Source organism: Syngnathoides biaculeatus, chromosome 13 (assembly GCF_019802595.1).
Source record: "Syngnathoides biaculeatus isolate LvHL_M chromosome 13, ASM1980259v1, whole genome shotgun sequence".
NCBI lineage: Eukaryota > Metazoa > Chordata > Actinopteri > Syngnathiformes > Syngnathidae > Syngnathoides > Syngnathoides biaculeatus.
The window spans coordinates 25,554,181-25,580,084 of record NC_084652.1 but is presented as its reverse complement, the minus strand read 5'-3'; the positions used below and the strand labels follow the sequence as shown (position 1 = coordinate 25,580,084).

Genomic DNA, 25,904 nt, shown 5'->3' with positions numbered 1-25,904 from the left:
CTTTTGCCTCAATAGGAAAAAGGAAGCTTCATAGTGAGTGATTCCTGAAGCTTTGTGTTGTTTGAAGTGACACACCAAGCCACCAACGAGATGTAAAACACAACCAGATATTCTAGTTTGAATGTGTCCATCCCTCATGACACTCAGTATGTTTATAATCATTCACAAAATCAGACTATGACATTGAGTTAATTGAAACCAATTTTTTTTTTAAAGCACACGAAGTAGGAGTGTAACGATTCACTTGAGTAATGATTCCATTTGGATTACAAGTCGTAGTTCCCAATTTGATTCAAGTATGTTGTTGGTTCATTTTGAAAAGATTAAAGATTAAAATCGAGTCAATAACTTTTTTTCCTTAAATATCTGCCACTATGACTGTAAAATAAACACTGTACATGAATGCTGAACAGTGCAGGTGACATTTCCTCTGTTTCTTTTAAGAGAATCTGATTTAGATTAAATATGGATATAGTTTAAAAAGAAATAAAGATTAAAAAAACAACGTTCTGGCAAATACATTAACATCTTATTTTAATAAAGTGAAATCAACATTTCAGTTTGACTCAGGAAGTTAATCTTTTGTTTTCAATAGTCAATATAGTTTCAAAAAATACTGTAAGTGCAACCAGCATTTCAACAGTGAGTAAACAAAGTTAATTTATTTGTGTGGTGAATTTAATTAAAAAAAAGGTAACTCAATGTGCTTTACATGAAAACGGGGAAATTTTAAAAAATGAAAGTAAAATTTCAATTGAAACAGTGTGCAGTGCAAGAAATATTAAAAAGTGGAAATATTCAAAACGCATGAGAAAAAGTTTTAACCTGGATTTAAAAACATTCACACTTGGGAATGACATCACCTCTGTTGGCAACTTATTCCATTTTTTGTGCAGAATAATACTAAATGCTGCTTCACCATGTTTGCTTTGGACCCTGTGCTCCACTATTTGACCCGAGTCTATAATCTCAGAACCCTACTGCGTTTGTAATCCATAAGCATTTCTTTCATGTATTTGGGACCTAAAGCATTTAGTGATTTATAGACCAGTAGCAGAAATTTAAAATCTATTCTAAAGATGATGGGCAGACAGTGTAAAGATTTGAGAATTGAATTTATATGCTCTGACCACTTTGTTCTGGTCAGAACCCGGGCTGCAGGATTCAGAATGAGTTGCGACTCTTTAACCATCAGAGAGTCTTCTCCGGACTTTTTTTGACAAATCTCACCAAATCGGTGAACCTTTTTCTGGAGTTACTCGTCGGCGCTCACTACAAAGCTTCACGTCATTAGCTGCGGAGGGCCTCGCGAGCTGGGACACGAGTTCAACTGCGAAAGAGGGGACATAGATTGGCACTTCTGTCGATTATTCTCGCGAATCTACACTCACTAGCCAACAAAGTGGATGAACTTCAGCTTCTGCTCAAGACCTGCAAAGAATTTGGGCGTTCTGCTGCCCTGTGCTTCGCGGAGACTTGGCTTTGTGGTTGTGTCCCCGATGGCACGGTTAAGCTATTTAACAGAACTAAACGCAACTATGAACTTCCTAAATATAAGTAGAGGTCAAAACAGTGGGTGTGAATGTAATGGTGTGATGTTGTGGCGCTGTATTATGAAAAGGACGCACATTTTTATTTTGAAAGACAGCACTTCAATGTTCAATTGTGTGTTTACAAGTGTTCATTGTAAGGTTGAAAATGCTGTTATATGCAAATGGGAGATTTGAGAAACACAGGAAGAAGGGTTTATATTTTATTTTTAAGCCGCACTTATTGTGTGGCGGGAGGATGCGCCTTCCTCTTGTTCGTGAGTCTTCCTAAAGAAAGAGGTATGCATTTTTTCTGCTCCACATATTTTGATTGATTTTTTGCAAGATGTGAATATAAGTTAATTTAAAACGTTTGCAAAGCTGGTGTAGTCACAGAGGTGCAGTGTTAAGTGTTTAATTGATTTTGAGCATAAACTTGCTAGTTGGAGGAGGAGTGGAGAGGTTGTCGTGGTCCGCATGGATTGTTGGCCAACCATGTAGTTTGTGCGGTGGGAATCAGTGTTGGCAGAGACTGTGTGGTGACCGTGTTTTTGCTGTTGCAGAGCAGGGGGAGTATTTGAAGAAAAATCTGTGAACACCCGTGAATGTGTCTCCTTTATAATGCAGGTATGTGAATTTCTGCAATTTTTTTTTTAATTTCTTTCCAGTTTATTGCGATGTAAATCACATTATTTATTTTTATAACATACTACTCTTGTTCACGAGTCTTCCTAAAGAGAGAGACCAGTGAGAGTATATGTGAAGAAAAATATGTGAACACCCATGAATCTGTCTCCTTTATAATGCAGGGAGAGGACTAAACCAAGTTCACACTAGCTTTCTTATTCATCCATCAAAAAAATACACAACGCAGAGTTACACCCACTACATAAGCAGCACGTAAAATGTCCGACAAGGGAAAATAACGCTCTAGACCACAGTTATACTTTCATTAAAAACGCATATCACACAATTCCCCGTGCACCTCTAGGCTCCTTTGATCACTGCTTACTCTACTTAATACCTACATATAGGCAAAGCATTTAAGTCTGCGAAGCCTTTGGTAAAATCAGTTAAAAAGTGGACCAACGAGGCAAAATTAGAACTTCAAAGGTCCTTTGACTGCAAAGACTGGAGTGTCATTGAAAACTAAGCAAGCAGCCGAGATGAATTCACAGATATTGTTACCGCATATGTCAGTTTCTATGAGGAGGTGTGTGTACTAACAAAAACGTTTCGGACATACAGTGACAACAAGCCGTGGTTTTCAGCCAGACTTAGACAACTCCTCCAGGCTAAAGAGGTTGCATTTCACAGTGAGTATAGGGCCCTCTACAATCGCACTAGAAACCAGTTGACTGAAGAAATTTAACACTGCAAAGATCGACTATGCAGCTATACTGGAAAAACATCTTGGCCCTAATGACTCAAAATCAGTCTGGCATGAAATACAATTGATCACTAATTACAAGGAATGTTCCCGCCAAGTAGAAAACGAGAATGGGCTAGCTGAGGACCTAAATAGCTTTTACTGCAGAATCAAAATAGACACTTCCACACCACGCAGCCACCATGCTGTACCATAAGCCACTCCACCTTTGAATCCAATATTTTACGTCCATGAAAGGAACGTTGGGCAGCTCTCCAAACAACAAAAGATCAACAAAGCGCCGGACCCAGACCTTGTTTCCCCATCCTGCCTCAAAGTCTGCGCAAACCAATTTGCTCTTGTCTTAACAAAGGTCTTCAATAGGTCTCTAGGACTGTGTGAAGTACCAACTTGCTTCAAATGCTCCACCATCATACCGGTCCCCCATAAAGCAACAGTCTCAGGTCTTAATAACCACAGGACTGTTGCCTTGACATCTGTGGTCATGAAGTCCTTTGAAAGCCTTGTGCTGGACCACCTCAAGAGCATCACAGGTCCCCTTCTGAACCCACTGCAGTTTGTCTATCGAGCTAGCAGGTCTGCGGATGATGCTGTCAACATGGGTCTGCACTTCATCCTTGAACATATCGCCACTGAGGAACCTATGTGAGGATCCTGTTCATGGACTTCAGCTCTGGGTTTAATACCATCACCCCTGAACTCCAAACTTTCCAGCTCAGCGTCTTGGCTGCCATCTCCCAGTGGATCTACAACTTCCTGATGGGCAGGACACAGCAGGTGAGGGTTGGGGACACCACCTCATCCATGCGCACTATCAGCACTGGGGCACCCCAAGGTTGTGTCCTCTCCCCTCTGGTCATCTCGCTCGACACAAACGACTGCACCTCGAGGCACCCGACTGTCAAACTCCTGAAGTTCGCAGATGACACCACGGTCATCGGCCTCATCAAAGACAGTAATGAGTCTGCATATCAACAGAAAGTGACAGGACTGGAGCTTTGGTGTGGCCAACACAACCTTGCGTTGAACACTCTAAAGACTGTAGAGATGAGTGTGGACTTCAGGATGCATCGTTCACCTCATCTGCCCCTGACACTGTCCAACTGTCTTGTGTCAACCGTCGAGACTTTCATGTTCTTGGGAATTAATTACAGTCTCACAGGACATGAAGGAACGTCAACTCTATCTTCAAAAAATCCCAGCAGAGGATCTACTTCACATCGGTCATCCAATTAGTACTGTGTACCTCCATCACGGTCTGGTTTGGGGCTGCAATAAAAAGGGACGACCTCAGACTGCAATGGAAGATCAAAATGACATTGTCGGCAAGTCTCTATCCACTATTGAAGACTTGCACGCCCCTTGAACTGGGTCCAGAGCAGGCAGCATCCTTTTGGACCCTCAACATCATGGCAACCAGCTCTTCCAGCACCTTCCATCGGGTAAGGGCTACCTATCAACGCAAGTCAAAACAAGCAGGCATTCAAACTGTTTTATCTGTCTAGCAATTAAGTCATTAAATTTTTGATCAGCAAACCTACCATTTTCTGCCTTGTATCATTGTTGGGACACACCTTCATATCCTACTGATCTAATCACTATTAGTATTAGTAAGATATTCTGAAGACTATCACATGACTCTTCACTAAAAACTGTTCCCTTTGCACAATTGTCATTGGACTGGTCTATAACGGGAACCACAAACGGGTAAGGGCACTCTGTACAAGCATAACATAATCTGGGGCATTGGCGCACTCTTAACTGTTCTAAATGAAGACTGCATTTTACACATTTGTGACTCTGATAAGAAATGGAGCCTTTTAACTGAATGTCTCTTGTTCTTTGTTCTTGTTAGTTTTTTTGTTCTTTGTTCTGAATGTCATACCAGGACAGCACCGACTGCCGGAGACAAATTCCTTGTGTTGTTACACACTTGGCCAATAAAGCACAGACTGAAAGGGTAAAATGGGTTCCCCTTCCCATGGTCTTGTCACCTGTGAGAGGGGGCATAGGGGTCGGATGCGGTGTAAGCTGGACGGTAGTCAAAGGACCTTGGCGATCCGATTCCCGGCTACAGAAACTAGCTCTAGGAACATGGAATTTCACCTCTTTGACAGGGAAGGAGCCTGACCTGGTGCGTGAGGTCGAGAAGTTCTGATTAGATATAGTCGGACTCGTCTCTATGCGCTGCTTGGGTTCTGGTATCAGTCCTCTTGAGAGGGGTTGGAATCTGTTCCACTCTGGAGTTAACCATGGTGAGAGGTGCCATGCAGGTGTGGGTATACTTATTGCCCCCCGGCTTACCACCTGTATGTTGTGTTTCACCCTGGTGGATGAGAGGATAGCCTCCCTTCACCTTTGGGTAGGAGGATGGGTCCTGACTGTTGTTGTGCTTATGCACCAAACAGCAGTTCAGACTACCACCATTTTTGGAGTCCTTAGAGGGAGTGCTGAGGAGCTCTTCCTCTGGGGACTCCATCATTCTGCTGAGTGACTTCAATGCCCATGTGCGTAATGACAGTGAGACCTGGAAGGGCGGGATTGAGAAGAATGTCCCTCCCGATCAGAACCCAAGTGGTGTTCTGTTACTAAACTTCTGTGCTCATCGTGAAGTGTCTATAACGAACACCATGATCAGGCAGAAGGGTGTCCACATGTGCACTTGACACCAGGATGCCCTCGGTCGCAGTTCGATGATTGACTTTGTTGTCGTGTCATCGGACTTGCGACCGCATGTCTTGGACACTTGGGTGAAGAGAAGGACGGAGCTGTCACCTGATCACCACCTTGTGGAGTGTTGGCTCTGATGGTGGGGGAAGATGCCGGTCCGATGTGGTAGGCCCAAACATATTGTGAGGGTTTGCTGCGAAAGGCTGGCAGATTCCCGTCTCAGAATGAATTTCAACTCCCACCACCAAAAGAACTTTGCTCATCTTCCGGGGCAGGCTGGAGACATTGAGTCTGAGTGGACGATCTTCCACGCCTCCAATGCAGAGGCGGCTGATCGGAGCTGTGGCCATAAGGTGATCGGTGCCTGTCGTGGTGCCAACTCCCGAACATGTTGGTGGACACCAACAGTGAGGGATGCCATCAAGCTGAAGAAGGAGTCGTATTGGGCATTTTTGGCCTGTGGGACTCCTGAGGCAGCTGATAGGGACTGGCTTACCAAGCAGAATGCAGTTTTGGTGGTCGCTCAGATGTTCGAATAATGTAATAAAGAGAAGCGCTTCTGAAAAATAGGGAGTGGGAAGAGCAAAACCAGTGACAAGAGCAAAAACAAGGGTTTTACCAGTGTACACATCACCAATCATGACCCATAAGAGAGTTAAATATGGGAACAAATCTATAGTGAGGGTAGTAAAAAGTGTAGCTGACTGTAACTGACTATTGCAGTCACGGAAAGTTGAAGTATACAGCAGTTACACCGTTTAAAGGAAATGTTGGAGGAGGAGAAAATGAGTTTAAAGTAGAACAAAACAAGATTAAAGATTTAAAAGACAATGAGAAAAATTCTGAATGTATGGAAATATGGTTGACAGATGCTAATAAGTGAGAGAAGAGTCAAAATAATTTAGATCATGGAAAAGTGAAAAAAAGGAAGCGAGTGCGAAGAAAATGATGACTGCTTATCTCCTCCTGTGACACTGTATCCAAGGTGGGCTGGTAAAATGCGTTTGGATGGCGCCAGTAACTGGGTATCCCTATATTCCCTGCGAGTCAAACAGCAACCTGAGCAACCAAGCGGCGAAGAAGGTAATCAGTGAGCCCCTCCTCCACATGCGGCACCAGTGATTCCAACTGCTCTGCTCCCTCCTCTCTGCACACAAGCTGCTGCTAACCCTGTTCAACTGACTCCTGTTGGCAGCTTGCCACCCCTGCCGTGGGACAGGAAAAATGGGTCCTGGGTCCGCCATCACCGGCAGTTGTCAGACAGAAAGCCAGATGGATCCAAACTCCTGCATGTCAATGATCGAGTTCCCCAGCTCCGACGATCAACCTCTCCTGGCGTACCGTAACATGGACCCAGAAACGAAGAAGACAATAAAAGAGTGGCCAAAACCCAATAAAGGTGGCTAAAACCGCATCAAGCTTTTCTCCAGTTTCCCCGACAGTTTGGTCCGCAAAAGTCTTCTCTTCCAACTTGAAGTGGAGAATTTTGGCAAAATTGCTGCGATAGTGGAAAAAGGGGCGTATGAACAGCTCCAAGTGAGGACTGCCTCTTGGAACTTGGACCACGGGAAGTGCGAATGGCAGCCATTGAGAAGGCGTTAGAGATGTACTTCCCACTCTGCACTGACTTGTCACAGATGCGTTCGTGCAAGGAGCAGAGGAGACAGCAGCCAAGTACTTACACCGCCTTGTGGATGTTTGTGAAATCCATGCTGGACTTTCTAAACAGGCCATTACTGACAGTGTGGAGAGCTACTTCAAGTCCGTTGTGAAGGCAGGATTTGTGGATGGTCGACATTCCCCATTGACCAAAATCATGGCTAATACCCTGATTGGCGGCTGATCAAACAACCACCTGACAGAAATTATGTGACATGCCAAACAGGCTAAGACCAAAGAATGCAATCAAAAGAAGACAAAAGAAAGGATTTGGCAAAGGCATCGTTGAATACACACCTTGTGATGGCTGCACTCACTCAAGGACAATTTCAAAACTCAGGACACAGTAGACGAGGCTTGAAACATGGATTGATTGATGATTCCTGATAGGCCCTGGAGCAGCGCAGTTAACCAGTGATACAACTATCCAACACTCACTCTCTGCAATGAAGATACACTTGCCACTGATAGACTCCATGCTGAGATTCAGGATGTGATTGTTGCTTCAGAGAAAGAAATTGCAGCCCAACCACCAGACATTCACACGCTTTTGAAAACTGCCACCAACATGAACGTTCCCACAGTTGACTGTTTGGTAAATAATACACTCAGTACTTTCCTTGTTGATATGGGAGCTTGAAATTCTGTGATACTGGCCTCCGAGTCTGTTGTTCTTGTTCCAACTAAAAAATGTTGTTACCCAATGTGTGCTAATGGAGGTGTCACAAAAGCTAAATTTATGCTCCCTGCTTTCAGTTACGCTTTCTTAGTCACATGACGTCACATATTAAGAAAGCGTAACTGGATTGGCTGGCTGTTTGGTTCTGACCTGAAGTAACCCTACCTGGTGGCACAGACAATGAATTTTAGACAGCGAATTGTAATCAGTTGAATTGTTAATATTTAAAAGTTACACTGAACTACAACTATTGAAAATGTGATCACTTTATATTTCAAATTCAAATCCTGGTGGCACATATTTACTTCCATATTATGCAGCACTACCGAGGCTGGCAGATGGACCCTTGCATGACGTCAAACCTGGTGACTTTGTGCTGATAAAGAACTTCACGTTTTCCGCCGGGAGACATCAGCGCTGCCTGGGCCCTTTCCAAGTTCTCCTCATGACCAACACTGCAGTGAAGGTCATTGAAAGGGTTATGTGGGTTAACACATCACACTGTGTGAACATCCCAGTGCCTCCCCATCTTCTCCGGCGATTGACCTTAAAAGTTATCAAGGTAATAGAAATGGTGAGTAACCTCTAAGAAAGAGGGTTAACTTTTAGCATACACTTTTAGCTACAAACATTGCTCGCAACTTATTGCATGTTGATAGGTTATAGAGGAGCAGAAAATCGGTCATAAAGCCGAGCAATGACCAACCCTCTGCCTGAATTGACGCGCACACATATGGATAACTCGACAGAAGAAAAGAGGATGACGATGACATCTTCAAGGGGTTTTCTTGGTAGTCTGACTTTTTTTGCCATGGCTGTTGTGATTAAATTAAGGGTTGATGCTCCCACTTTAACAGTTAATACAATCCTGTACTCCATAAGACGTGACAGCCATGACAAGCTTTCTTGGTTACACACAATTTTCTTCATTTTCCTCTCTTTGCAAAGACTTTCCTTTATTTTTGGAATAAAAATCATCAAAGACAAAATTTTCTCCTTTCTTAAGGAGAAAAAAAAAGATTTTCCTTAAACAAAAGCATCTTTGTCCATTCATTAGTCGTAGCACTTTGTTGAGGTCCCATTTGCAAATTTGCATATTGTTATTAAAAGGAGAGACCACCACACTTGGCTGCCAGTCAAAAGGCACAATCCCTAATGTTCATGCAATGTTATGGCCCCGTCACACCATGACGTTCTGGTCAGCGTTCTACAGCGTTTGAGGACATGTTGGTAGTCACCCATGGTCACCGGGATAGCTCCAGAAGAGCGTTGTTTGAACGCTAGTGAACGTCAATGATCGCTGGGAATTGGCGGAGAACACTGGTTCCGAAAAAAAGTTTTGAACATGCACAAAAGTTCTCACCGAGACAAGCGTTCATCAACGTTTACTTTTAAACGCTGCAGAACGTTCAAAACGTTTGTGGAACATTTTACTAAGGTTTGCCGAGCGTTGCACGCGTTTGGCTATCGTTTGTCAGTCGTAACTCTAGCTTTACTTGGTTGTTACTTAATCGTTTGCTTTGCAGTGAACGACTCACTGCCGCCCTGTCAACGACCACTGAACAATCCCGTAGCGCACACAGCGTGTAACTAAAGTCAAACGAACGTCGTTTGGAGTACATTGAGCGTCATTCGTGCGTTTCCCGAACGTACATGCATATGGGTATATAAACAGATGCTTTGTAAGCAAGGTCCATTTAATATTAAGCTACAGTAGAGATCACCTATGATGGAAGATCCAGAAAGCAGCAGTTTGTTTTCACTGAAAAACTCCACCAGACTATCCTCAACAGCCCGGTCCAGGATCCTGCAATCCTTTCTCTGCTTCTTTTGTCTCTTTGTCGGACCGTCCTCACTGGGGTTTGCAAGGTGGTTAGGGTACCCAGGGGGTGTCACATGGTGCGTGACTTCGCGGACGTGCTCTTCCTCCTGCTGTTGTTTTACCTCCAAACACATTGCTTGTGATGAAAGAGGCTTAGCTTTCTTACTAGCAGGTTAAGTCCACGCCCTAACTTTTTTTCTTCTCGGCGGCATTATGCTCACTGTTCTAACTCACGACAACAACTGAAGTGACTATGAACTTTCCAACATTTTAGTGCCGGTTCCACTGTAAAAATTACACACCAGCAAAACATTTTTCTGTCGTTATTCACCCATTGGTCACACGCTCAACACACTCGTCTTACGTTGACAAATCGCTCGTCGCGCCCCAATGACGTGTTTGCACACGCTAATGGTTTTTAGGGGTATCTTATTTGGTCGCTGTTACACGCTTTTCATGCGTTAGACACGTTAATCACACGCCAGATGTGTCATCCGTGTTTGAGAACGCTGAAAAATAGAACGATTGAAATGTTCAGAGGTCGTTGACCAGAACGTCATGGTGTGACGGAGCCTTCAATGAGGAGTGTCAAAGGTTAGTCCCACAACATCCATAGCCTTAGGGAACTCCAGGTAGGTATTATAAATACCAAAAGCCCTTCCGCTAATTACCTTTATTAACCACCTCTATGAATACATTCGTAGAGACAAGAGAATCTGCTTCAGAGTCACCCATTTCTGCTGTTCATAAGAGGGCCTGTTGGTGGAATTAGGTAGGTCTGGGTAGGATGTATTCTCACACCAAATAACAACATCTTAAGTCAGGGTCAGAAGAACCCCATTCCCACTATAAACTGTGTTGATGTTGCACTGCGTCCCCCTACTAAGAAACCGGAGGTTGGACCAGAATTTTCTTAAAGCAGTCTGGAACTCATTCTGGTTGGCCTCACAAAACTGCTCTGACTTATGTGTTTTTACCTCAGCGACCACCAAACCTGCACTTTGTTTAGCCCAACCCACTACTTGAAAGATTCCCAGAAAACAAACATGCTAGAAATGTCATTTTTGTCTCAGGGGTATCAGAGGGCAAAATCATTGGACATTGGACTATGTCACACTAAAATAAATGTCCATTCATCCATTTTCTTTTCCCACTTATCCTGACGAGGGTCGCGGGGAGTGCTGGAGCTTATCCCAGCTGTCAACAGGAAAGAGACACGGGACACCCTGAACTGGTTGCCAGCCAATCGCAGGGCACATGGAGACAGACAACAGTCGCACTCACAATCACACCGAGGGGCAATTTAGAGTGTCCAATTAATGTTGCATGTTTTTGGGATGTGGGAGGAAACCGGAATGGCCAGAGAAAACCCACGCAGGCAAAGGGAGAATATGCAAACTCCACACAGGCGGGGGCGGGATCGAACCCGGGTCCTCAGAACTGCGATGCCAATGCTTTACCATCTCATACATCTTGCCACCCCGAAAGTAAATGTGATTCCTCAAAACATATGTCGGGCCTGATCTTGGAAATCGGCTGCGATAGGTAATCGGCCCAATACCAGAGTTAAAATCCTGTACTCTAATTTTAATAAGATTGTTTAATGCCAGAAGGACTGATCCATAATACTAGGAGATAGACTGCGTGGTGGCTGGATAGTGTCTAGTTTATTCCTTCCTTTTAACAATAGCCCAGTGATTTTCCCATGTGTGACTCAATGGTCTTAACTTGTTTTATTTACTTTGAGCAAATTTAAGGTGAAGTAGATAGAGGAATTCAAGGCAAGTTTAAAGCAGTACACAACTAAGACTCTAAAATATGTGTCTCAAGTGGATGAATTCAAGGAGTCTTTTCATGAGGAAGGAAATAGTGGAGTGGGTGATTGGTGCTGGTTCTACAGTGATTTGGAATCTGCATCAGTTTGTTGTGGTGAAGAAGGAAGTGAGCCAAAGGGCAAAGCTCTCGATTTACTGGTCAATATGTGGTCCTACCCTGACCTATGAGCATGAGGTGTAGGTCGCGCCCAAAGGAATAAGATTGCGCATACAACTGGAAAAAAATTTAAAAAAATTTTCCTCCCAGGTTGTCTGGGCTCTTCCTTAAAGATAGAGAAAGAAGCTCAGTCAAGCAAGACATGCTCAGAATTAAGCTGCTGCTCTTACTCATTTTGAATAGTCTGATAAAGTGGCTCAGGCTTCTGATTAGGTTGCCTCCTGGACCTTTGATGATGGAGGCAGTCCCAAGGACAACCCAGGACCTGCTGGAGGGACTATGTGTCCCAGGTGGCAAGGGAACACCTTGGGATCACCCCGGAAGAGCCGAATGAAGTGGTTGGGGATAGGGAAATCTGCGTTTCACTGGTAAACTTACTATCCCCATGACCTGATGAGCAGAAGATAATCAATGGATGGATGGATGGATGGATGGATGGATGGATGGATGGATGGATGGATGGATGGATGGATGGATGGATGGATGGATGGATGGATGGATGGATGGATGGATAAACCCAATTTATGATATCACATTTTGATCATGCCAAATTGTTTGTGGCTATTTCTGACTACTAAAGAAAACAATTAGAGTTGAAGTTCAGCCATCCATTCATTTTCTGAGCTACCTATCCTCACAATGGTCATGGGAGTGTTAGAACCTATCCCAAGTATCTTTGGGCAGAAGAGGGTATATCCTGAACAGGTTGCCAGCCTATCGTAGGTTTCATATAAACAACCATTCATACTCACATTAACATCTACGGGCAATTTAGAGTCTTCAATTAACTTACCACAAATGTTTTGGGGATGTTGGAGGAAAATGGAATGCCAGGAGAAACCCCACACAGGCACAGGAAAGAAATGGAAACTCCACACAGGCAAGGATTTGAACCTAGGTCCTCAAAACAGTGAAGCAAACACTCTAACCAGTCACCTACCATCCCACCAGCGGACATGCAGTTTGAGGCATTTATTGGAATACATTACTGTACATATTAAAATGGACTGCATAATAGAGTTTATGCTCAACTAACTGACATTTGACAAAATGGGATGAAGCCCTTTTATCCATTTCAGGTTATTGATATAGCCCAATGGGAGCATACTGGGACAAAGTAGAAATCAAACATCTGCAATGTCTTTTGTTTTACACACAATGTCTTCAAGAGCTCTGGAAATGCAGCATTTATTACATATTATCCTAAACACTAGAACAATTTACCTTGAGATTTCAGGGAAGCCAACTCAAAAGATACTTTCAAAAGTAGCTGTTTACTCTAGCTTTTATCGACATTATCATGCTGAAAGTATCCTGACAACTGCTTTGACTCACATACCTGTATTATTTTGAATGATGGTCGCATCTATGCAGCTACTGTATAACAGCTTCAAATCTTGTGGAGAGGAAAAGGTTTTAGGAGTAAGGGTATGGGAATTTTTGCCCATTCTTCCAGGAAAATCTTTGGGAGATCATATATTGATGTTGGGTGAGAAGGCCTGGGTCACTGTATACTAGAAACCAACCCAAAGGCGTTCTATTGGTTTGAGTGCAGGACTCTGCATAGCAGTCAAATTCATTCACCCAAATTTGCTCATCTGTGTCTTTATGGACCTTGCTTTGTGCACTGGTGCACAGACATGGGACGGGAACTGAAACAGAAACTGTAGAAATTGTTTTGAAGCATCCAGAATTCATTTTAATGGAGCTCATGGACTTATATTTTGGATATTTCCAACTTTGTGGGAACAGTTTGGAGATGGCCCCTTGCTGTTCCAACATGTGTATTGGTGCACAAACCAAGGTTCATAAAGACACAGATGAGACTCGAATTTGATGTGAGTCAACTCGACCGGCCTGCACAATCCCGACCTAAACCTTTCTTTTACTTTTTGATTGTCTAGTTAGGGATTGCCACAGTAATATTCTTTTCCGTGCAAACTATCCTCCTCTCTAAACCCATCTTCCCTCATGTCTTCCCTAACTTCATCTATCAACCTTCTCTTTGGTCTTCCTCTGGATCTCTTTTCTAGTAGCCTCATTCTTAGCATTCTACCAATATAATCAATCTCTTCCTTCTGGACAGGGCCAAACCATCAAAGTCTGCTCTCCCTAATTTTGTCTACAAACGATCTAACCTTGCCTGTCCCATGAATTCATTTTTAATGTATCCAAAGTCATCATTCCTTGAGAAAATTTCAACATCTTCATTAGTGCCACATTGAGCTCAGCTTGCTTTTTTCTGTGCCACTGTCTCTTTACAACTTTCACGATCCCGTGCCCGCGCGGTCGCGCTAATTGGGAGGCACACACCTGCGCCTCATGCGGGCTGATTATCCCATGTATATATAGGACCTGGTGACGACTGGTCCTCCTCCAGATCGCTGAGGTTAATGCCCCGTTCGAGCACTCCCGTATCCTGATCGTCAACCCGTGTGTACCGACCTTCGCCTGTTCTCTGACCAACCTCGTAAGCCTGACATCTTTGACACTTCTGCCTGCTTTGATCGTTCTCCCGTGTACCGACTCCTGCCTGCCCGCTGACCTACTCTCTACGCCCGACGTCCCAACTACCGCTGCTGCTCCTGACTGCATGCCCGATCCCCGACCATTGAATAATAAACGTTTTTCCCAAATTACCTCTGCTTTTCCCGAGTCCTGCACTTGGGTCCTACATTCGTTCTGATGAGTCGTGACAACAACTTGCCTCTCCTGGGCTCATCATCGTCCTATAAACCTTGCCCTCATCCTTACCAGAGGCTCTTCTGTCACATACCACTCCTGACACCTTCCCCCCCCCCCCTCCAATCCAACCTGCTTGCATCTTGGCTTTTTCCCACTTCTTTATCACACTCACTATTGCTCTGAACTGTTCACCCCAAGTATTTTATTGGTCAGATGAGAATGATGTGAAAAATGTTCTTGATAACTCTGGAACCCCTTCAATAAACCACACTTGCCATTCTGAAGTGATTTTATTGCAGATATACAGAAGTGAAATTGATATGATTCAGAATGCACCGTCTGCATTTTGCATCTAGCGCCTTCCTGTCTACATCTCTATTCAGCGCTGTGACGTAGCACTAGCCAAACAGTCTGTTCATTTGCCGTTGGTGCTTTTGTTCCATGCTGTTTTTCCCAGTCTATATATTTGTTTTCATGTGATTTAGTGATACCACAATGGTTTATTGTGTAGCATTTGGTTGTACAAATAGTTCAGGCAGTGGCAAGAATTTCTTTGGCTTTCAAAGTGAAAAAGCAATATGTGACCAGTGGATAGGGAATGTCAATCAACAGGGAAAGAAACTTGGTCAGCTTTGGATACCTACCAAGCATTTTAAACTCTGTGCTGATCACTTGCAGCATGCTTTGAAAAAGACTTAGCAGAAAGTATTGGATATACAGGTGAAGCTAGTCAGTGGCTGAAACCAGCTGCTGTGCAAACTATTATTCCTACGGCCATTGTGACCTAAACTACTAGTGACAGAACTAAACCTTACAGCCATCGCAATGTAGCAGTGAAGTGGGGCAGACAAGCGGTGAAGATTTCCTTCTAAATACCTACAACTCCATTATGGTTATCTACTAGACAGTAAGAAAAAAAAGTACTCACGCAGTACTTTTCAGTCCTGTCGCTGTACTTTTGGCAATATGGCAAGCCCACACACACCAAAGACTTTCTGTTATAAAGCTACCTGAGCGAGGGTAACACAATATATGGGAATACTGCATACAATGTAAAAAATGATCCAGAAGTGAGTGAACCTCAAGTGGAGGCATTAGGCAAAATTTCTTCACTTTTCATTTGAAGAGGTGAAAGGAGAAACATCACTATAGGATTTTTCACTCTGCTGGTGCAGTGAAAATCATCAGTCCAATACAGACCTCCCTATGAATAAAACAGACTGACCAAATTGAAGTTAAAATGGGAAGGGGCCAGGGGGGACAAAGCAAAGGAATGTATAAAAAAGATCCGAAACAGAGCTTAAAATGTAAAGTTTGGACACCAGATTTCACGACATTATCATGCTATGCAGTAGTTTCAGCAACTAAAGTGTTAAAAGGTCAGAAACTACAATTCAATTAGTCGACACAGGCACCCAAACTAAAGGCTCTCACTGAAGCATGGCTTCTTGTGCATGGAAATAATGTCACTATTTATACAGACAGCCAAAATTCATTCTCCACAGCATGTGTATGTGCAATACTGTGAAAACGGGGGAATTGTGACATCTACTGGTAAACCAGTGACTCACAAACAATTACTTTTAGAATTGCTACAAGCAGGGCAACTACCTGTCCGCACCACATACAAACCAATCAAAAGGAAATGCCTTTGCGGAGGAATTAGCTAAAGCTGCAGCACAAGGGCAATTCTCCATTATGATATCCTAAAAGGAAGAATACAGTCACAACTCCTTAGAAATAATGCAATAGCAAGCTCCAGATGCTGTTAAAAGGATTTGGGACAACAACAGAGATAAACTCATAAACGGCCTTTACCAATGACTATTAGGCAAACCTATGCTACCCAAAAGCTTATACAAATGGGCTGTAAAATTGACATGGGAAGTCACATGTGTCAACAGGAGGGATGTATAGTATAGTCCTCGTATTCTTTTTCTTTCCGCTTTTCTTGTTAGGGGTCGCCACAGTGTGTCATCTTTTTCCATCTAAGCCTATCTCGTGCATCTTACTCTCGAGCACCCACTGTCCTCATGTCTTCCCTCACAGCATCCAACAATCTTTCTCGTTGGTCTTCTTCTCGCTCTTTTGTCTGGTAGCTCCATCCTCAGCACCCTTTTACCAATATACTCACTCTCTCGCCTCTGGACATGTCCAAATCATCGAAGTCTGCTCTCTCGAACCTTGTCCCCAAAACATCCAACTTTGGCTGTGCCTCTCACTAGCTCATTTGTAATCCTACCCAAACTGCTCACTCCGAGTGAGAACCTCAACATCTTCATTTCTGCCACCTCCTGTTCTGCTTCCTGTTGTTTTTTCAGTGCCACTGTCTCTAATCCGGACATCATGGCCGACCTCACCACTGTTTTATAAACTTTAGCCTTCATCCTAGCAGAGACTCTTCTGTCAGATAACACACCAGAGACCTTCCACTAGCTGTTCCAACCTCCTTAAACCCATTTCTTCACTTCCCACAATGACAATTCAAATCAAATCAATCAAATTAAATCAAATCAAATCAAATCAAAAGCCTTTAATGTCATTAGATGCTGTGCATACAGCAAAATGAAGAGTACTTCTCCACAAGGTTCATACATGAATAAAAGAGAGTAAAAATAGAAGAACATCTTGGGTAAAACAAAACAACAGATAAAATACATCAAGGCACAGTGTTAGAGTTATCGTTAATATATTTTTTAGACAGAAAGGGTTTGTAACTGTGCGTGAACAGTTATCTGCTTATTTATGGCATTCCAAAGCGGAGTTGCTGTTGGCAGGTTGGCTGAGAGAGTTCTATCCATTTGAAAAGGCATCTATAATGACCGAACCCTTTTTTGTTTTTTTCCTTCACTTTTAATTCAATAGACTCATATGGATAGTTTTTAAACAGATATTGTGGTGTAAGGAACCATCCTCTATATTGGCTCAAATTACCTTGTGGATTATGTCTTGCACATGTCAAACATCTCGTACAAAAAAAAAATAAAAATAAAAATTGAAGCCATAAATTGTATAATGTTGAGTGTATAGACTCATATCTGTTTGAGATATGTGACAAAATCATAGCTCAAAATAGCCGCCTATTTATAGGATAGGTTTGTTGTTTGGTCACACATAGATGTCTTTTTACAATGTTGCGCATATCTTCTTAATGTGTCTTTTATCTAAATTTTGTCATTTACCTTTTTTTTTTTTTGCTTCCTTTAGTATTCTATCAGCAAAAGCATTTCCCAATGCAATCATATCTTTGTTTGACGTATGTGTGATGCATTTGCATACAGTAACAGTTTTTTGGCATTTGCATTGCAATAATTAAATCAACTAACAATTTCGCATATGTTACTTTGGCTGTGGATGAATTCATCCCCCTATTTTTTTTTCCCGTGCTGCGCAAAAACATGCACTGTTGCAAATGCATATTGGCTGTTTATACCATGCATTTTCATAGATGAGTCATCTACAAATAGCACTTCTTTATAAAAGCTGATCTCTCTGCCCACTTCTACTTTTGGCTCATATTTCTGCTAACTTTTGACAATCATGTTTTACACCATCCTCATGACTTTCTCATGACGTGGTAAAAATTGTTGCTGGGTTTGACGTCACTTTTTTGTCTCAGTACACAGTGCAGTGACTGCATGTGGTACTCTTTAGAATCAGAGGATGGAACAAAACTGTGGCTGAACTTGTTTCTACAGCAATAGATGTCACAATAACTGCTCTTACATACTCGGGTAATGCACATGCTATGGTGAGTCTCTATGTTGCACTAAAACTGAGGTCATAAAATGACCTTTACAATCTAGTATCTACATAAAGGATTTGCTATAATCTGACACTAGTTCCTTCTTTATCTCACAGAAAGTTTTTTTTCTGATTCTTCTGTCCATTTTAACAATGGTGTCAGTTTGACGTCTTCCTCATACATTAATTTGGACAAAGGCGCAGTTATTGCTGCATAGTTTGTTTCTGGTTTTGCTACATTAAGTACAACTTTTTTTTCTATCATCTAAAACTGTTCTTGCTTTGCGAAGGTTGTGTCCTAAGCTCTTATCTTGTTGTTAACTTATTCTTGCTAAACTTGTGTCCCTCCTGTGCTAAATGTTTTAACAATGCTATTGTATCACTGCAAGTTTCCTTGTGGGGTGATGCACGCAAAACACCATCTACATAAAGAAGAATTTGATCGCCACTTGATAGTTCAAATGTGGACATACTAGCTGTCATAACTTGTGAATAAATTGTTGGCCTTTCACAGTACACTTGAGGTAACCTGGTAAATGTGTATTTTTGCCTTCAAATGCAAATACAACTCAATCCATTACTGTAAAAACTTGCATCTGGTCTTAATGAATTTAGCAATATGTATGTTTGTCGGGGACACAAGGTGCTCACCGTGTTACAGCGGCATTTACTGCTTGTAGGTCTTGAACCGTTCTCCAACCTCCTGATGGGGGCACCTTTCTTTTTTTTTTTAAACTGGAAAAATAGGCGTGTTGCAGGGAGAGTCTGGACATTCAATTATTACTAACTAATGACTCAATAACTGGCTTTATGCCCTCTAATGCATCTGGTTTTAATGGATATTGTTTCATAAATAGCCTATATTCTGTTTTGGTGTAATTTGTACAGGTTGTGCTCCCCTAATGAGTCCCACATCGGTAAGTCCTATCGACCATATGCATTCTGGGACTTTTAATAATGTTTCCTCTTCCACTGTTAAGAGGTAAGAGTTGATACCGCGTCACTTTTGATGAAGGTGACGGCCTGCACTAACCTGTACTTTTCAAATTTTCCTCGTCCGGTTACCAATTAGTAACTGTTTGGTCTCTTTTGACGAAACCTCACAACCACTCCGAGTGTGTGTCATATGGTTTCAACAGTGACACATTAAAAAGTGGCAACATTAAGCGTCTGTCTTTCAAGGCCTGTGGGAGTCTGACCCTTGTGGCTGCTGTCCCCAGATTATCTGTGTGCAGATGTATCTGTCAGTAGTCAGGCCAATGTAATGTTTGTTAACCCACCTGTAATTTCTGTGTTTTAACCCTGCATGGAGAGCATGTCAACTGCTGTTGAAATTTCCTATTCTCCATCTTCCTGCAAGCCACTGTAAATCTTGATTACAGTTATCATTCTCACTCTGTATTCCTCAAAAGGTTCATCATCTTTTGTTTTTCTCCTCCTATTTTAGTGTAATTTACTTTATGTGTAAAACGCTGTGTTGCTTTTTGAATTTTCAAATTTTCCATATATTCTACATATTGACAACATCATCCATAGTCCAAGTCCTATATACTAAATAGCCAGGTCAGCGCCATTTTGTGTGTCAGGGTTGATTACTTGGATCCTTGGTCACAAGTCACCTAACTTGGTGATAAGGTGGTCATTTGTGCAGCAGTCTGCCCGGGAGATAGTAGTCCTCCCAGTCTTTACGACTATTTCAAGTCAGTTCCGTCTGATCAAGTCATTCTGTATGGTGGTGTAAGTCAGAGAAGGGGGCGTGGTTGGTTTTCTCTATTCATTATCTTGTTCTTTCCTTTTTCTGCCTCCTTCCTCTCTTATAACCACCATTAGGTATCGTCATACCCATCTTTGGTAATTTTAGTAAGGTCACCTTTATTGCTACAATCTGTCATTTTTCATCTGAATTATTTTTTGCGAATTAAACTGGCCTGCAGAATTGTATTTTATCTATTTATGTAAATATTTTAGCTTATCTGGGTTTTGTGCTTTGACAAATTTTACTAATATTTTTCCCTATTTTGCGAATTTGGAGCCAACATTACACCTAGTGTGTACTACAGTTGGTGTTTTTGTATTAGACAGAGTGACTGTTAAATACTCTTGCTTGGTATTCCTCAGGCTTCTACCCAGAAGGGTGGAGGAATCTTGCCTTTGCATCCAAACAAGTCGTCACTTCCTTCTCTGTCTCTGAAACACTCGTTTACACAATCACACACGGTTTATACTGCAGTTTTATTAGATGTTATTTTATACAGACTGTATTTTATTTTCAACAGAATTTAAGTACGTACACGAGTCCAGCCTTGTTACATGGAATTTAACTGTAACCTATACAGGCGAGTCCCCCCTTGTTACGGTCCACGGAATTTAAGTGCACACGAGTCCGCCCTCGTTTACCCTTTAATGTACAGACGAGTCCGCCCTCGTTACGCGGAATTTAACTGTGACCGATACAGACGAGTCCGCCCTCGTTACACGGAATTTAACTGTAACGTATACAGACGAGTCCGCCCTCGTTACACGGAATTTAACTGTACTTCCTACACGTTACCTTCGTGTAGACTGCGACACACTTTCGCACAGATTTCCCATCGACAATCACTCCTTTTATACCTCATAAGAAAATTGTTCTTACCAAGACGTCTTCTTGTCAGTTGGATTTCCGTCAACCCTCAGATCCCGGTTAGAGAGTTCAAGGACCAGTCCCTTAACGGGTCTGTGTTGCCGTGGCCACGGTCTTCCTGGAGGTCGACTCTGAAGCTGGGATCTTCGGATATCTTTGAATCCAGCTCGAAGGATCAAGAAAATCTCAAGTTTATCACCTAACTTGCTGGAATAGTTGCACAAATAACGGACAAGAAGTCGTCTTTCTTCTGATCAAGAGGACGTGAGAGACAGGCCAGTTACAGTCTCCAAACACTTTCTGAACCAGCCTCTCACGTACTCTTTTTTTATTAGAAAACACACAAGGTCAAAAGGAGGGGTGAGCAGATGAAATGAACAAAGGTACAGTTTTGGTGATGATGTGGCACATTCTTTGGTTATGATGGAGTTGTCCTTGGCCACTTCTAGAAAGATATTGTTCCATCTGTGTGTAGGAGCTCGTGCTGTGAACAAGACTCTTCGAAGCAAGGATGATACTTTGGCTTTGTGGCAAGTCCATAATAAATATATTAATGATAACACACAGTTATTGCTAAGATAGATAGATAGATAGATAGATAGATAGATATAGATAGATAGATAGATAGATAGATAGATAGATAGATAGATAGATAGATAGATAGATAGATAGATAGATAGATAGATAGATAGATAGATAGATAGATAGATAGATAGATAGATAGATAGATAGATAGATAGATAGATAGATCGATGGAAAAGCTGTCTCTGAATCTGGTTTTCCGTTTTGTGGGACCTGTACCGCCTGCCAGAGGGTAGCAGGTCAGCAGGTTAAACAAGTGAGTTGGCAGTGTCCTCTGGAGAAGGCAGAGAGCAGCCAGTGATATTCTCAGCACTGTTGATCACTCTTTGCAGGGTTTTCCTGTCCACTGCTGTGCATCCAGCATCCGGGCCAAATTGTGCAAACGGAGCAGTTTAAAGTGTTGAATTGTGCGATATTCTACAAAATATATTACTAATACTAATACTCATACTGATTGGACCCGCAGGATGTGGGTGTGTGTCCCAACAATGGCATGAGGCAGAAAATAGTAGGTTCGCTGAGCAAGAATTTAAGGACTTAAATGCCAGAGGGGAAAAACTCTTTGAATGCCTGCTAGTTTTGACTTGCATTGATCGGTAGCGCTTTCCCGATGGAAGGAACTGGAAGAGCTGGTAGCCAGCATGTGGAGGGCCCGAAAAGATCCTGCCCACTCTGGATCTAGTTTGTGTTGTGTGCAAGTCTTCAATAGTGGCTATAGTGTTGCCGGCTATCCGTTCAGCGGTTTTGATTGTTTGTTGCAGTCGGAGTTTATCCTTTTTTGTGGCAGCCCCAAACCACACTGTGATGGAAGTACACAGTACGGATTGGATGACCAGTGTGTAGAACTGTCAGCAGCTCTTGTGACAGGCTGTGCTTCCTCAGAAACCGCCAGAAGAAGAAGTACATCCTTTGCTGGTTTTTTTTTTTATGTTGGAGTTGATGTTCGTCTCCCACTTCAAGTCATCCAAGACTGTAATTCCAAAGAACATGAAGGTCTTGAAAGTTGACACAAGACAGTTGGACAGGGTCAGGGGCAGCTGTGGTGAAGGATGCCACTTCCTGTCGATATGCAGACTTGTCACTGTCTTTGATGAGACTAATTATCGTGGTATCAGTCGGATGCCACAAGATGTAGTCGTTTGTCTCGAGCGAGAAGAGCAGAAGGGAGAGGACACAACCTTGGGGTGCCCCAGTGCTGATAGTGCACCGAGTCCCCAGCCTCATCTGCTGTGGCCTGCCTGTCAGGAAATTGTAGATCCACCAGGAAATGGCAGGCGAGACGCTGAGCTGGAAAAGTTTGAAGGAGAAGAATTCAGGGATGATGGTGTTAAATGCAGAGCTGAAGTCCACAAAAAGGATCCTCACATAGGTATCCTCGGTGTTGAGATGTTCAAAGATGAAGTGCAGACCCATGTTGATGGCATCATCCACAGAACTGTTAGCTCGATAGGCAAACTGCAGTGGGTCCAGCTGGGGACCTGAAACGTTCTTAAGATGGTCCCCCACAAGGTGTTCAAAGGACTTCATGACCACAGATGTCAAGGCAACAGGCCTGTAGTCATTAAGACCTGAGACTGCTGCTTTTTTTTTTTTTTTTTATACTGGTGATACGTTTGAAGCAAGTTGGTGCTTCACACAGTTCTAGAGACCTGTTGAAGATCTTTGAGAAGACAGGAGCAAATGGGTTTATGCAGACTTTGAGGCAGGATGAGAAAACAAGGTCTGGGCCCGGCGCTTTGTTGATCTTTTGTTGTTTGAAGATCTGTCTAACGCCCCTTTCATGGATGTTAAACAGTGGAGTGGAAGGTCGTGTGGCTTGTGGTGGAGCTTGGTGGGTGCATGGAGTGGAAGTTTCTATTTAGAATCTGCAGTAAAAGCTATTTAGGTCATCGACTACCCCGCTCTTGTTTTCTACTGGGGGGAATGTCACTTGTAATTAGTGAGCAATTGTAATCCGTGCCAAACTGATTTGGAGTCACGAGCGCCGAGATGTTTTTCCAATTTAATTGCATGTTCCCTCGTTGCAATGTCAGTTTCTTTAGTCAGCTGGTTTCTTTTTCCTTTTCCCCACTACAATATGCAAGCTCTTTAGCCCGACGGAGTTGCCCAAGTCCAGCTGAAAACTGCGGCTATTTGTTATTGAGCGTGCGAAAAGTTTTTGTTGGGACACACTCCTCCTCACAGAAACTACCATATGCAGTAACAATATCCCTAAATTCATCTAGGCTGCACACTGAATTTTCAAAGACACTCCAGTGTGTGCAGTCAAAGCAGCTTTGAAGTTCTAATTTTTGCCTCTTTGGTCCAATTTTTAATTGCATTTACTAAAGGCTTTGCACACTTTAGTGCTTGCTTGCCTGCATGTAGGTATTAAATACAGCAAGCAGTGATCAGAGGAACCAATGTGTCCGCGGGGATGTACCCACTGTAGAGATAGGCATCTGCTGACGGACTCACTGAAGATATGGGGCATTTGCTGACGTACTTACGGCTGAAGGTTTCAAATATTTGGGAATGCGTCATATGTGTTACCCCCACCCCTTTTAGAAGCTTGTGCAAAAGGGGTATTCCCAAATAAAAAGAGCGAAGCCGAGCACAGTGTTTTCAAAGAGTTTTGAGACTGTAACTGGTTGCACTCTCTTTCATTCTCCTTGTGAGTAAAAGATAACTTTGCTTGACTTCAAGTCTCTCTGTTTTTTAAGGTTTGTCATAAGGGTGTGACTGCTAGCTAGACCTGACAGACAACTTGCAGGAAGAGATGTCCATGGATTACTTAACATAAAAACAGTAAGTTAAGTATGAATTTTAACTGACCCCATAACCTCTTCTCTGACCTTTAAAGTCCTCAATCATTGTTATTTTTTCTCCCTTTCTGAGTCTGGCCTCCACTAATCTTTCCCATAACTTCTTTGTGTGGCTCATCAACTTTATTCCTATATAGTTCCCACAGCTGTGCACTTCACCCTTCTTGTTAAAAATGGGCATCAGCACACATTTGCTGCCTTCCTGAGGCATCTTCTCAAAACCTAGAATATTGTTGAATGAACTGGTTAAAAATTCCACACCCACCTCTTCTCGAAGTTTCTATATCTCAACAGTTATGTCATCAGGACAACCTGCCTTTTCATTTTTAATTCCCATTTGTCCCTTTCGAATTTGACCCTGACAAATCATTTCTATTATCCTGGTCCACCACACGAGCCTTTTCTACTCTTCCTTCTCTCTCATTTTCCTCATTCGTCAACTCCTCAAATTAAAGGGAAATTCCGGTGGTTTGAATTAACAATGTATCAAATGGGTTGTATCATATGTACTGTACCTTGACAATATGATGTCAATCCTCTCCCATTTAATGGTGTATTGAGAATATTTTTATCGGCAAGAACGAATTTTCATGGGCACCGCCATTTTGGCAAGTCAGATGACCTCCCTGCGCAGATGTGACATAATGGGTGAGGCAACAAAGGCTCACTGATGTTGAGAAAAATTTTGGCCAGTGCTGATTTCTCGGATTTATCCTCATCTGATGAAGAAATAGCAGTATCGGTTGATCAGGAAGACGGAGGAATACGTCCATATAGATTTGAACCTGTGGCTGTAAATAATGTTAAATATTCGGATGGTTCTTCTGACGGGAAGCTCCCTCCAAAGATTTTCTATTGGGTTTAGGTCTGGAGACTGGCTCGAAGGAAGATACATGGTTTGAAGCTTCATCTTCATCATCAACAAATTTGTGTCCTCAGTTCCCAAACATTTATTGAATGTTGTTCAAAGAAAACACAGTGGTAAACATCACCCTATTGCATCTTTTTTGGAACGTCTTGCAGCCATAAAAATCCAAGGTAATAATTATTTGCTAAAAACAAAGTTTATCAGTTTCAACATCAAATACATGTCATGTCTTTATAGTGTATACAATTAAATATAGTTTCAACATGATTTGCAAATTGAGTTTGTAAGATTTTCTGTAGTTTGAGATTCTACGACCAAGTTTCCTTCTCTCCTTTCCTACCAGAAGATACATGAAGTACTCTCTTCCCTGTCTCTCTCATCAGATCGGCTGAAATGGTCCAGTCTTCCGGGATCTCCTCCTGTCCGGCGAGAGCCTTTCTCACCTGTTCTTGAAAAACCACACAACTCTCTTCCTTTCTCAGCATGCACCACATGGTTCCCTGCTCTGCCTTGTCTTCCTAATCTTCCTCCTCATCACAAGTCATCTTACACACCACCATCCTATGATATTTAGCCATACAATCCCCAAACACTAATTTACAATCAGTCATCTTTTTCAGATTATATCATCTGCACAAAATGTAATCTACTTGTGTTCTTCTACCTCCGCTCATATGTCATCCTACTATCCTGGCATTTCTGGAGAAAAGTGTTCACTTCCGTCACTTCCATCCTTTTTGTATAGTCTACCACCATCTGTCCCTTCAAATTGTGTGCAAACCTGGTGTTTTGGTGTTTGACCTCTGTAATTGCAAATAAATGCTACTGTACCAAATATTAACGTCGGTTTTCTCAGG

At 42.5% G+C, this 25,904-nt stretch overlaps 1 protein-coding gene and 1 long non-coding RNA gene across 3 annotated transcripts in view; one reads left to right on the top strand and one right to left on the bottom strand.

Annotated features, from left to right (window-relative positions):
• Positions 1-21,157, bottom strand: part of LOC133511511 (homeobox protein engrailed-2b-like) — a 38,697-nt gene extending 17,540 nt beyond the window's left edge. For both annotated transcript variants that reach the window (XR_009797926.1, XM_061840492.1), the window contains exon 1: positions 20,806-21,157. The gene's annotated coding sequence lies outside the window, so the exon portion shown is untranslated. The remainder of the gene's footprint in view (positions 1-20,805) is intronic.
• Positions 1,992-25,628, top strand: LOC133511513 (uncharacterized). Its single transcript, XR_009797927.1, has 4 exons — positions 1,992-2,156; positions 8,248-8,501; positions 24,078-24,162; positions 25,431-25,628. It is a non-coding gene; the product is annotated as an uncharacterized LOC133511513 (long non-coding RNA).
• The last annotated feature ends 276 nt before the right edge of the window (positions 25,629-25,904 follow it).